This window comes from Cuculus canorus, chromosome 7 (assembly GCF_017976375.1).
Source record: "Cuculus canorus isolate bCucCan1 chromosome 7, bCucCan1.pri, whole genome shotgun sequence".
Taxonomy (NCBI): Eukaryota; Metazoa; Chordata; class Aves; order Cuculiformes; family Cuculidae; genus Cuculus; species Cuculus canorus.
In genome coordinates this window covers 17,620,376-17,633,184 of record NC_071407.1, presented here as the reverse complement: position 1 = coordinate 17,633,184, position 12,809 = coordinate 17,620,376, and the positions used below count along the sequence as shown (strand labels likewise).

General features: G+C 41.8%; 1 long non-coding RNA gene across 7 annotated transcripts in view; it reads left to right on the top strand.

Moving 5' to 3' along the window:
• Positions 1-1,352: 1,352 nt before the first annotated feature.
• Positions 1,353-12,809, top strand: part of LOC128852738 (uncharacterized) — a 28,686-nt gene continuing 17,229 nt past the window's right edge. For 6 of the 7 annotated variants that reach the window (XR_008450771.1, XR_008450770.1, XR_008450769.1 and 3 more), the window contains exons 1-4: positions 1,353-1,538; positions 2,020-4,231; positions 7,152-7,290; positions 9,802-9,916. This is a non-coding gene — a long non-coding RNA (uncharacterized LOC128852738). The remainder of the gene's footprint in view (positions 1,539-2,019; positions 4,232-7,151; positions 7,291-9,801; positions 9,917-12,809) is intronic. The other variant, XR_008450772.1, reaches the window with a different exon arrangement.

Sequence of the window (12,809 nt, the reverse complement as noted above, 5' to 3'; positions counted from 1 at the left end):
TAAATACTTCTAATACAAAGTAAGAAGAATTATCCAGTCTTATTTATTTTTAATTATTCTGAGATAGGGTTTTTTTTTGTCCACCAGTCACTTAGTTTGTTGCTCTTTTCCCCTCTTTTTTTGTAGGCGATAAGGTGTTTGCCAGTTGCCCTCTAAACTCATTGAAGAACATTGATTCTGTCCAGGGAAAGGAATGCTGTTCATAGGTTGATATGGAGTCCCTGTGAGGAGCTTGCTCAGGTCACGTATATTGTCAGTGCCAAAAGCTGTAATTCACAGCATTAGCAGAAAGACAGCTATTTAAACAAGCAGAGCCATCCTCAGTCTCGAAGGTGCGAGTTCATGCTGGGCAAGAATCCACCCCAAGCTGTAATCTCGACATTAACTCCATGTTCTAACGTGAAGGAGTGTTTGCTCAGAAGAGCATTGACAGTTTAAATGGAAAAAAAAATAATAAAAATCTGTGCTTAAAAACTCCTGAAAGGATTTAATCTATAGAAACATAGCCATCCTTGCATTATAAATTTTTAAATCACTGTTAAATGTCATCTTTTGCATTGTCTAAGACTAATTCACTGCTTAATTACTTCACCTTTTAAGTATAATGCATGCATTCTTGAAACAAAGTAGAAATTCCACTTAACGCTGGGATTTGTGCACTATGAACATCATCAGACTGCTTACAGTACTGAGCACCCTGGTATCTCTGGCAGCCTCTGTCTGAAGCTGGGTTAGTGGGCTTTGCCTCCCCGGCCCCCTCTAGCCCCACAGGTGGTCTGGTCCATCAGCAGCAGCCTTCTCCCAGCAGAGGGCCATGCCTTGGATCCCCATGGTGAAGTGCTGCTGAGCTCTTCCAAGTCCTGTAGCAATAATCTGCAAAGGAAGGTGATGCACCATCGCTGCTCTAGCCCTTTTATCAGCTGGATCAGAGTTGCAGCTGAAGGAACAACCTCCTATGCCAAGGAATAGTGTGTTGGTGTGACTGGCAACTACTGGGCAAGCCTCAGGCAAGTGAAAATCTTAATATCATAGAATGGTTTGGGTTGGAAGGGACCTCAAAAATCATCCAGTTGCAACCCCCTGTAATGGACAGGGACACCCTCCGCTGGATCAGGTTGCTGAAAGCCTCATCCAACCTGGTCTTGAACACTTCCAGGGATGGGGCATTCACAACTTCCCTGGGCAACCTCTTCCAGTGCCTCACCACCCTTACAGTAAAGAATTTCTTCCTAATATCTAATCTAAATCTCCATTCTTTCAGCTGAAAATCATTCCCCCTCATCCTATCACTGTACTACCTGATATCGACCCCCTTCCCCATCTTTTCTCTAGGTTCCCTCTAAGTACTGGAAGGCTTCTATAAGGTCTCCCTAGAGCCTTCTCTTCTCTAGGCTGAACAACCCCAGCTCTCTTAGCCTGTCCTCATATAGGACGTGCTCCAGCTCTCTGATCTTCTTCTTGGCCCTCCTCTGGACTTGATCTAACAGATCCATGTGCTTACTGTGCTGAGGACTCCAAAACTGAACACAGGACTCCAGGTGAGGTCCCATGAGAGCAGAGTAGAAAGTCAGAATCACTTCACTTGACCTGCTGGTCACAATTCTGGTGCAGCCCTGGATATGTTTAGCTTTCTGTGCTGCAAAGACATCGCTGGCACGTGTTGAGCTTCTCATCCACCAGCACCCCTGAGTCCTTCTCTTCAGGGCTACTCTCAATCCATTCTCCACACAAATGAAATGCAATTTCAGACTTTTCTTGAAACTGTTTTACAATATTTTCACTGTCATGGCTTATTGCACGTGCTACTCCTAAGGGCTAGCGCAACAGTTTATTGAGAGGTGTGGAATGAAGTGAAACAAACCAGATTTTAAAGTCTTTTTACCTGAAAATTTCTTACTCTGTGAATTGAAATGCACATTAGGCCTTGGCTCCGACAGCAACTTCTCATGAACCTCCCATAAGCAAAGCGCATTTGGCTGAGCCCTCTGACCAGGTTTCATATGCTTTTTCTTCTTGCAGCAGCAGGACTTCTGAGCGAGCACAGATAAACAAGAAAGACAATGGCAGACAAGGTAAAACAGCCTTTTTTTTCTTCTCTTTTTGCTCTGAATTCCTGCATTGTTACCAGTTCAGTAAGACCACAAGTGATTACAGGGCTGAGTAGCATACAAAAGCTAAATCATCTATCAGGTGCCAGGAATAAAAACAAAATCCCATCAAATGGAAACAGCTGATCTGCCACATCAGCCATAGCACATCCTAAAAGCCTGATCATCTCTCTTTTGCCAATTTACCACTGAAGAGCACAGTGTCAGCATCTCGAGCAGCCTGTAGCAAGAGGTAGCATTTCATGAAAATAATAAGGCTTTGGATATAGCAATATCTGTGCAAGGATTTCATTAGCAAGGCCTGTCCTGTTTCCTGAAGGCTCGTCATTATAGCAGATTTGCTAATAAATCTGATCTGAAAGTTATGTATCTCATGCTAAATTTTCCTTTCCTAAGCTCTTTTCCAACATCCAAAAACTTTCTGCAAAACCCAGGTGGGGATCTAACCTCTGATCTGCTTTTTCAAGCTTGCCTCAGGAATAATATTATAAAAATCAAATAGGAAGGTAATGAAAATACATTTTCCTGGCAGGGTACATGCTCTAGGGGAAAGTCAGTTAATGCAGGGATTAAATTCAAAACTCATACATGCATGATAAGTCTAGATAATATGATTTGCAAAATGGTACCGTACTTTAAACTCGGCCCCTGATACCTTTTGTGTATCTGCTTTCTCTGGGAGAGGAATTTCTTCTGGGTGACTGCAGCAAATCCTGAGATGCCAAAGTCCTTTCCTGCAACTGCCCGCTGTATGTGCAGATGTCAGCCAAAGCTGGTAAAGCATCTATTTATTTCAAACCCACGTAGTGGGCTATTAAATTCACTGCTGTTTTGGGACTGATGATTGGTTACTAATGTCTCTAATATTTCCAATGCAGCTAGTATTATATGAATGAAGATACAAATCAAACCCTGAATTTAACTCATTTCATGATACGTGGGAAAAATACATTAGTGGGAACTTAGTATGACAATGGGCATTCACATTACATGAGACATCAGTTATGCAGGTATCCTGGGCCATGAAAGTGTTTTAAGGTGTGTTTAATGGGCAAACATCTAAAGATATATAGGTAATAATCTTTGCCATTCTGCAGCACTTCACTAAAGTGCATCTGTAAGGTAGCAAAAGAATATGTTTCTTAGAAATGTTCAATTATAATGATAATAGTGACCTTTGTTAAACATGAGTGCACTCTCATTCAAGTATGGAATTCCTGATTTGCAGAAGGAAATATTTTCCATTGCAACCTTTATGTAAGGTCCAAATGATAATTTAGTGCTTTAAAATGGGACTTTTCAGGCTTACTGCAGAAATCTCTAGCAGAATATGGGTCTAGATGAAAAGAACAGGTAATAATTCTTCATAATGTTTGACTTCTTAATGTAATTCCCGTGGGACTCTATTGCTATAAATTCTGGGTTTGTTTTTGTGTTCTGTGAGGTTTTTCAATGAAGAAGTGATTACAGTTTTAAAATTTCTTGTGGGTTTTTTTTCCTATTCACAGACATATGTGCACTTGGACAGTAAGTATGAGCGATTTGACAGAAAAGGAAGGGGTTTTGTGAAGAAGGCACTGGCCTGAAGCTCTAGAGATCTGGACTCAGCACCTGGCTCTGTACCAGGGCTCTCAGGTGACCCAGGTGCAGCTCAGCAGGACGTTGGATGTGGAGCACGGCTCTGGGCAGGGCTCAGTGCCTCCACACCAGCCCTCCGCGCTAGCCAGAAGATGCAGCAGCCCCCCTGAGCCCAGGGGCACCGAGCTGCACCTGATGGGACCACAGCTGATGCTAACCCCAGTTTAGGCAGCCTTGCCCCAGCTCCTGTTTAGCTGTTGAGCCGACCCAGAGCTCCTCACACAAGTGTCACCCCCAACACCCACAGACCCCACTCGCTCACACTGAGGAGAGGGGGGATGGGTTCAGGGCCCCTTTAGCTCTGTCCCTTCCCTAGGGATTCTTCCCAACTATAATGCTTTTCCAGTTGCTCTCTCATAACCTTTCCCACACAAGCTCCAGTAACGTTCTTCTCATCTCAAAGCCCGTCTCATTGCAGCTCCCAGGTAACTCCACCAGAAAACGCCTGTGTAAATGGAAGCAGCCACAGATCTCTCTCTAGTAAGGTAAACATGACTATTTTGGTTTTGGCTTTGGTGTGGCAAACTCATTCCCTGAGCTGCATAGTTTGAGTGTGACAGTACTTTTATAATAAAACATCAGTATGCTTTGTTAACCCTCTGTTTTGAGAGCCAATAGACTTTACCTGGGAATCATGATGTGTTGTTATTTTTCTCAAATGAGGTCGCAGTAAGACTGGAAATTATTGACCCTACAGTAAATCAGCTAATACCTCCCCCAGCTTCAGTTTCCCATATGGAAAAGTGGGAGCAATGCAGGGATTTAGTAAAAGCTCTGGATACAGAAGGACACCAGAGAGGTGGAGCTACAGAAGGTGCCCTGTTGCTTGCTGAGTATTCAGATAACCTCACAGGAATTAACCTTCCTCAAAAACATTACCTCTGGATGCAAATTATGATTTGTTTCAAGAATGTATATGTATCTGAAAGGCATTTTAATATACTGAGTAGAATGAAGATAATTCTGGACATAGAACAAACATAGCTGAGCTTTCAGCTGGGGTGAAAGTATCTTGATGCCAGAATAAACACACACTAGTTTTTCTTTGGCCTTACTTTGGAAAAACTAGCTGTGCACACATAGCTGCCAACTTCTGTTGGCTGAGTTGTTCTTACAAACAGAGATTTAACTCAGCCAGTGATTACAACAGACTTTCTTTGCCTTTATATAGTTGTTTAATGTTTCTCTGCACCTAGCTCAACCTACTCCCAATTATGTCTTCACAGATGAAGAAATAAGCTTTGCATTTCTGGGCACCTTTTGCAATTTCTTAAAATAACATGGCACTGACGCTTTTTTGCTTAAGGGCTGCTAAACTCATGACTTCTGGGCAATTGTTGAAAACTGATAGAGTGAATAAAGAGTGATACTGAATAAGTATTAGAGCAGCCCCTTTTTCACCCCAAGAAATATGTTGTTCATGTTCATTCTCCCCTAAGATTTTCAGCTTTTTATCTTTTTATATTTTTTTCATTTTCAGTTTTTTTAAAATGTGTTCCTAGATAAGCAGTAGAAATTGTTTACACATAGAATGATTCTTTGTCCAAATCTTCACCGTATTTAAGCAGAAGGGCATTTATAGTCCCCAAAGAAAGAGTTTTCTCTGAGACATGGTCTATTAGCATTGCCTTCGCAGAACAAGTCTGGAAGCTGGAACACACATCTCCGTGCTACCGACTTCTCTCTTTTCCCAGGATGACTAAATGGGCAAAATGATATGTGACTATTAAGCCATATGCAGTGACTCCCAATGACCTTCAATTTCCACTCTCTGCAGTAACAAGTACCAGTAAACATTGTTTTTTTTTTCTCCAGGGTTAGGACTATCAGAAGTTTAGTGGTATTATAGGTATCTCCCTATTTGGCAGATGCAATAGATGAAAGGGGAAGTACAGTCAAGCAGAAGAGGTAACAAAAATGGATAAGAAAAAGTACTGAGAAATCTTAATATAATGTCAGCAGTACCAGTATTTATCACCAGAATATTCTGCTTGCACTAAGACATTGTTGCTTTTTTCATCCTGATAATACGGGTGATCCTGGCCCAGGGCCAATGAAAAGACTCTTACTAATTTCAGCATACATGGAATGAATCCAAAACAGGGCAACACAAGGAAGAAACATAACATTACATACCATGCTTATTTTTCTGGCATGTGTTAGATTTTTCTTTTTTATCAGTTCTAAAGACTGCATGGCCTTCAAAAATTTCTTTTTGTTGTATTTTCCTATTTCAAGTGTATTTTACACAATATTATCTAAGCAGAAGTCCATTGAAAACCTGGATGCATTCTTGTAGCCCACAATCATCTCTAAAATTCAAGACAAAAATACTTGGGAAGTAAGAGCAAAAATAATACATTGGCCAGACTAAAGAATTTAAATTATCTGATTGGAAACCGTTCCTTGCATGGCAAGCACCACCTTGCTCTCTTTTATTTTAGAGGATAGGACAGGCAAGTACTTAGTTTGCATAGAAAGAAGGTGCAGCCAATCCCTCTATATTTGATGATGGGTTTCTGCTGTAAACCAGCATTATCTCAGGAGAATGTTTTGTTTCTTCATGGGAAGTTTTGTGGAGGGCAATTAGGATAATGTCCTGAGTCTGCAAATTGTCAGCCTAGTAACATCACAAAATTCCAGACAACCTCAACCTTCATTATTCCTGGACTAAAGTAATGTGCTGTGGTGCCAGAAGTGTTGCTTTCATTCCTTTTTACCAATTCGACTTTTGTCTGCTACTATGTTTTTACTGCAGTAGCCCTCTTTCTCTTCAACAGCAGCTGATAAAGCACAGTCAAGTTTGCACTGTCTGGCATCCCACTTGCTTCAGCCCTGGCGCTGCTGCTAGGAACATTAACACCACCAAAATTCCCTCTTTGTAGTCCCAAAATTCCCTAAAGAGAGTTGAACAGAACCAGAAGACAATGCAGCAAAGAACAGGAAAGCCTGGCGGTGTTTGGGAAAGAAAACCCGGATGCTGCTTCAATGGAGAAAAGCTGCCACAGGGAACCCTTCAGCTCCTGGCGGCAGCCCCTGCTTAGCAGGAGCTCACCCAGACTTTCTATATTGACAATTTGCACCAGATTTCTGTGCTTTCCATACCCTGGACTAATGGAAAGAAAAGAGGAACATGATGAACTAGGACTGATATGTAAGTGTTTTGGCTCAGCCCGGAATCAGGCTTATCTGCCTGCCTGAAAGCAAGGACATTTTGATACCAAAGGTATGGCATAGGTACTCCCACATGGCTTTGTTGTGCCTAAAATGGCTATTTGCCCTAGCTCTGTCTTTTACTTTCTTTCAGCAATATTTACCTCACATTAAGGTAAACAAAATAGCTCGTTTAGATAACTTAAGCCTTATCAACACGTTATCTTTTCAACGTTTTCATTTATTTCCCAGTCAGAGCTACATTAATCCACTACTGGAATAAGATACAGTAATTTCAAGCCATACAAATTATGCAGAATGAAAATCTCAGCCATTGGAGCAAGACCACCTAATATAGTTTCCTTATTCCTAACACTTCAGGAGGAATCAGGTAAGGCATTTACTCCTAGATGGCAAACAGCTGCCCCTGTTTACTTAACCAGGAGAACTAAAAGCCCTGATCAAACTCAAAGTCAACAGAGAGCTTCTGACCAACATACTTCAAAATTCATGGGTGTATTGATGGGCTGCCTTTGGAAAAGCCATACCACTCTTCAGTCTTTTGTCTTTGTAGTGGTGTGGATCCTATCTGTGTCCGAGTTTGAATCACAGCTGTGGACCTCTGGGATATAAATGTTCATTGGTAAAACGTAAATGAAAATTTACTATGTTACGTAACTACTCAGAGTTGGCTTCAATTCCGGTGTTGGTGGATGAGACCTGAGTGGTTGCACCACGTGAACAGCGTCGTGTGCAACACCAGAGAGCACTTCAGCTGTTTGCAGATGAGTCTGTTTTCTGTAGCCGGAATGTGCATCTATTTGTTCAAGTAACAGCTTTCTGGAAAACTCTGTCTGCCTGACCTCATGGCTCTTTGCAAAATAGTTTTATTATATCAGCTGTGAGGATTATATGCTTTCCTACATTTCCTATGAGTGTTTTAAACAACATACACATTTTTGCTAAAAAAAATATATTTTTTTTTTTACTGTTCTTTGAAATTTGAAAAACTAAACAGATTCTTGTGGGACTGAAATGACAATAGGACTGCCTGTCAGTTACTGAGTCCCAGGATATTTCCATATTTAATAGATAGGAGATGTGAAAATAGAATGAAATGATATTTGATTTCATTTTTGGCAATACTGCCTTTAAAGACATTTAAATACTTGCTTAGAGGCCAACTGAAATGCTTGGAGAGGAAGGGAAGACCTCTGGTTCATGACATGGTTTTAATTAACTAAACCATGTTTACATTACTAAGTGTTTACATTTTTGTTTGTTCAATGTAGACACAGCCTATCTCCTTCGGCTGAGAAGGGCATCTGGGAAAGTATGTCAAAATACAAAAAGCATAGAGCAAAGGAACAGCTTATTAAGATGCAGCAGGGTTGTCCTGTACATTTCTGGAAGATGTTAGTGGGAGAATGTGTTCTCAAATATATTAAGAAAAATTTCACATTCCCTAAGCATTTCATGTTGTTCCTATTAGACGTGATTTTGGCGTTGTGATTTTAGCTACATCAATGGTATATAAGTGTCATAGCACAAAATCCAAGTGTACGTATACTACTGAACAGGGCAGATGGAACTCGAGCACTTGTCTGTGCTGACATGGTTGGGTGGTTAGGGACCATTTCACTGAAAACCAGAGGTTCTTTAGTTTGCTGGAAGTTTGCTTCATAGCACCTCCAAACACAGAGCAGAGGCTAAAATTCACTGCAGGGCTTCAGGGATCTCAGTAACATTTTGAGGCTGCCTGAGGCACCTGGGCTTCCAGGTGAAACCTTCTCATATCTGCACACTGGCACAAACTAAACTGAGAAAAATCAGACATCTAAAGGTCAGTATGAACTGTAATTCTCTATTGCTTAGTTGTAGCTATCTATATCTGCTCTGTGATACTTTCAGCATAAGGTGCATACCTGAAAAATGGTACTATTCTACCAGGGAAGGAAGAATAAGGGGAAATGACAATACCAGTGGCTTTACCTCCCATCTCCAGCCAGCAAATTTACCAATTTTTTAAAACAACCTTCATCACTCTAAATTCATGACAAGAGAGCTCAAGCAGTGGTCTGGAAGAGTAATTTTGGCAGCAAATGCAGACTAAATAAGAAAAGATTCTGCTTTTAACTGTTCAGTCCCATCCTGAGGTCTCCAACCTAGCCTATCAGACAGTTATTAATTAACATCATACTAGAGTAAATATCTTCATTTAATAAAACATAAAAAGGGCTTGGGCAATCCGCATTTTAGGTCAACAATCTATTATCACTAGGGTAAACATTTCAGTAAAATTCTGGGATTTTTTTTAAAACTTGAAAGGTGCTCAGAGAGGACAGAAACGTTTAGTGAATTGGAGCCAAGAGACATTTCACCACCAAGGCAGACGTTATCAAAAAGGATCATTTGTATTGGCAGTCTCTCAAAGGTTACCCTCTAACCATGCTCAAATCAGGTTAGTCTCATGGAGAACTCCTACTTTATTCTGGGCATGGCTTCAAAGTGTGCAGCCACATGACTCAGAAGTCTATTGTTACATTTTAACTGAAACTAAAGTTTCTTTCTGATCTATTAAACTCCGGTAACCTGTGATTTGTATGTATGTATTTTTAGACATCTGCATGTTAGTAAACATATAGAGGCTGATCAAGACAATTCCACTCCTCTGGGTTTCAAATGCAGCTTTTTTAGTGAAAAACTAGAATGGTTTCATCTGTAATGGATTGTAAGATTTTTTTTTCTCTATTGCTAGTTAAACATTATGCTGGTGCATTGTAGAAAACTAGCAAGCTTTTAAAGTTATCAATGTTTTTCTGCTCTCTTTTCTTTTCTTTTCTTCCATTTGTCCATAAATGGGAGGAATGAAAAATGAAAAACAAAATGTTCTTTTTCACAGGTTGTGAACTACTGGGTTGGGCAGTCAATCCAGACCTCTGCCAGTCCTCGGACCCAGATTTAAAAAAGAAATGATGATGCTTGTTTGCACTTCTTTTACAAAATTAACTTTGCAGGTGAGTCAAATAAACAAAGCACCAGTCCCAGCAAATAATGTTGGCATTCAGTTTATCCTTACTGCGTACTTAGAAATGTGGTTATGTGAAATTTGCACAGGTTTTCTGTGCCAGGTTTTCTGCAGTCTCCCCAGTTATTTCTGGGGAGGGGCTGGGGAATCTGGACATGGGAGTGAGAGGATCAAAGCATCTCATTGCATTTTAATAGAGACAAATGTTCTTTGTATTTATTTTCTCTTTTTGTGATATTTCTATTTGTTTTTCTTTCAACTAAAGTTGAGTGAAATGTTCAGAGAGGGCTGGTAAGATACATTGACCATTTCTGAGCCCTGATTCTTGCAGATTCAAAGGTCTATACCAGGGTGCTCCAAAGCATTAGCAATGCAGAGCTTTGCTTCCATGAGGAGATGGATCTGCCCTGCAGTTTCACTGGGAACAGGTCTCTGGCCATGTTGGTTAGGATAAAACACTGGAATCAGGTGCATTACAAATGTCATCTTCCCCATTTCTAGAAAGGAATTATGTACCAGAGGGAAAAAGTTCTTTTGTATTCCTTTCACATGCGGCAGACCTCATGTGAGTCTAAGATTTTGTTTACAGGGAAAAAAGGTCAAACATACTTAGTGTTCCTAGCCAACTTCATTTTGCTTCCTTTCTTTAGAAAAACAGAACATGGCTCTGTAAAGCTGAGAATCCTCTTTCCCTGATATTTCCAGTCTGCCTTCCTGAGCAGCAATTTTCTGAAACGCATCACTTTGCCTGGCCTGTCACCCGTTGATCATTAGTTATTCTAAAAATGTCCTCGTTGTGTCTAAAGGGATTTGGTCTGGCTGTCTGAAAGAAGGCTGTGAAAAACAGCCTCCAGCTCTCTCTCGGAGCTCAGGCTGTCACTGCCTAAGTGTCCAAAGGAAGATGGTGACAGGCTGTAGTGTCTTCACTTCTGAAAAGTGCCAGAGTCAAAAGGAGGAATGGGAAGGGTATTCTGCTTTTCGTAGAAGCAGGACGCACAGTACTGTAACCTGAATGGTTACAGCACGCTATAGAAGGAAAATGAGGCTGCATGGACTTTATCATTTTGTACAATCTACAAAATAAGTATCTGAAGCAAAGCAAGCCTCTTAAGGCACTCTTCTCATGCATAACAGGATGCATACTCTGGCTGCTGTCCCAGTGACACAGCGAGCTAGAAAATTCACTGCTCAGATGCATATGTTCTTGTATGACAAGTGAGACAAGGGAGGGCGCCCCAGTGGTCCTGTTGTTTATGAGCAGAGAAGGACTTACGGGTGATGTGATGGTTGGATGCCATCCTGGGCATAGTGATCCTGAAATGATAGAGGTTTCAATTCTTGAAGAAATGAGGAGGGGCATCAGCAGAACCTTGGATTTCCAGAGGGTGGACTTCGGCCTGTTCAGGAAGCTGATCAACACATTTCCCTGGGAGGCAGGTCTGAAAGGCAAGGGAGTCCAGGAAGGCTGGACATTCTTCAAGGAGGACATCTTTAAGACACAAAAGCAGGCTGTCCCCATGTGCCAGAAGACAAGCTGGCACGGAAGAAGACTGGATGTTGTGAAGTTATGCAGGGAGAAAATTAGAAAGGCCAACTAGAACTTAATCTGGCTACTGCTGTTAACAGGCAATAAAAAATGTTTCTATAAATATATTAGCAGCAAAAAGAGGGCTAAGGAGAATCTCCAGCCTTCATTCGATGTGGGGGGAAACTGAGTGACAAGGGATGAAGAAAAGGCTGAGGTAGTTAATGCCTTCTTCGACACAGTCTTCAATAGTAAGACCAGTTGTTCTCTGGGTACTCAGCACCTTGAGATTGCAGGCAGGCCTAGGAGCTGAATGGAGACCCCATCATCCAAGAGGAGATGGTTAACAACCTGCTACTTCACCTAGACAAGCACAAGTCTGTGGGGCCAGATGAGATCCACCCGAGAGTACTGAAGGAAGTGGTGGAAGTGCACAGAAAGCCCCTTTCAATCATTTATCAGCAGTCCTGGCAAACTGGGGAGGTCGGAATTGATTGGAAATTAACAAATGTGATGCCCATCTACAAGGAAGGCTGGAAAAGAGGGTCTAGGGTACTACCGGTGGGTCAGCCTGACCTTGGTGTTAGGGAAGGTAATGAAGGAGATCATCTTGAGTGCAATCCTGTGGCACATACAGGATAACCAGGCTATCAGGTCTAGTCAGCATTGTTTTAGGAAAGGCAGATCCTGCCTGACTAACCTGATTTCTTTCTATGACAAGGTGACTTACTTGGTGGATGAGGGAAAGCCTGTGGATGTCACCTACCTAGACTTCAGTAAAGCCTTTGACACCATTTCCCACAGCATTCTCCTGGAGAAACTGGCTGCTTATGGCTTGCAAAGGCATACTCTTTGCTGAGTGGAAAACTGAGTGGATGGTTGGGCCCAAAGAGTTGTTGTGGATGGAGTTAAATACAGTTGGTTCCTCAGGGCTCAGTGTCAAGGCGGGTTCTGTTTCATATCTTTATCAATGACGTGGATGAGAGGGATTGAGTGCACATGCAGTAACTTTGAAAATGACACCAAGTTGTGCGAGTGTTTTGATCTGTTTGAGGGAAGAAAGGCTCTACAGAAGGATCTGGACAGACTGGATCGATGGGCTGAGGCCAGCTGTGTGGGATTCAGCAAGGCTCAGTGTCAGGTCCTGCACTTGGGCCACAGCAACCCCGTGCAATGCTATGTTACAGTTGTTGGGACAAATGACTGGACAGCTGCCTGTTGGAAAAGGACCTGGGGTGCTGGTCAACAGCCAGCTGAATGTGAGCCAGCAGTGTGTCCAAGTGGCTCAGAAGGCCAAAGGCATCTTGACCTGTATCAGAAACAGTGTGGCCAGCAGGACTAGGGAGGTGGTTGTTCC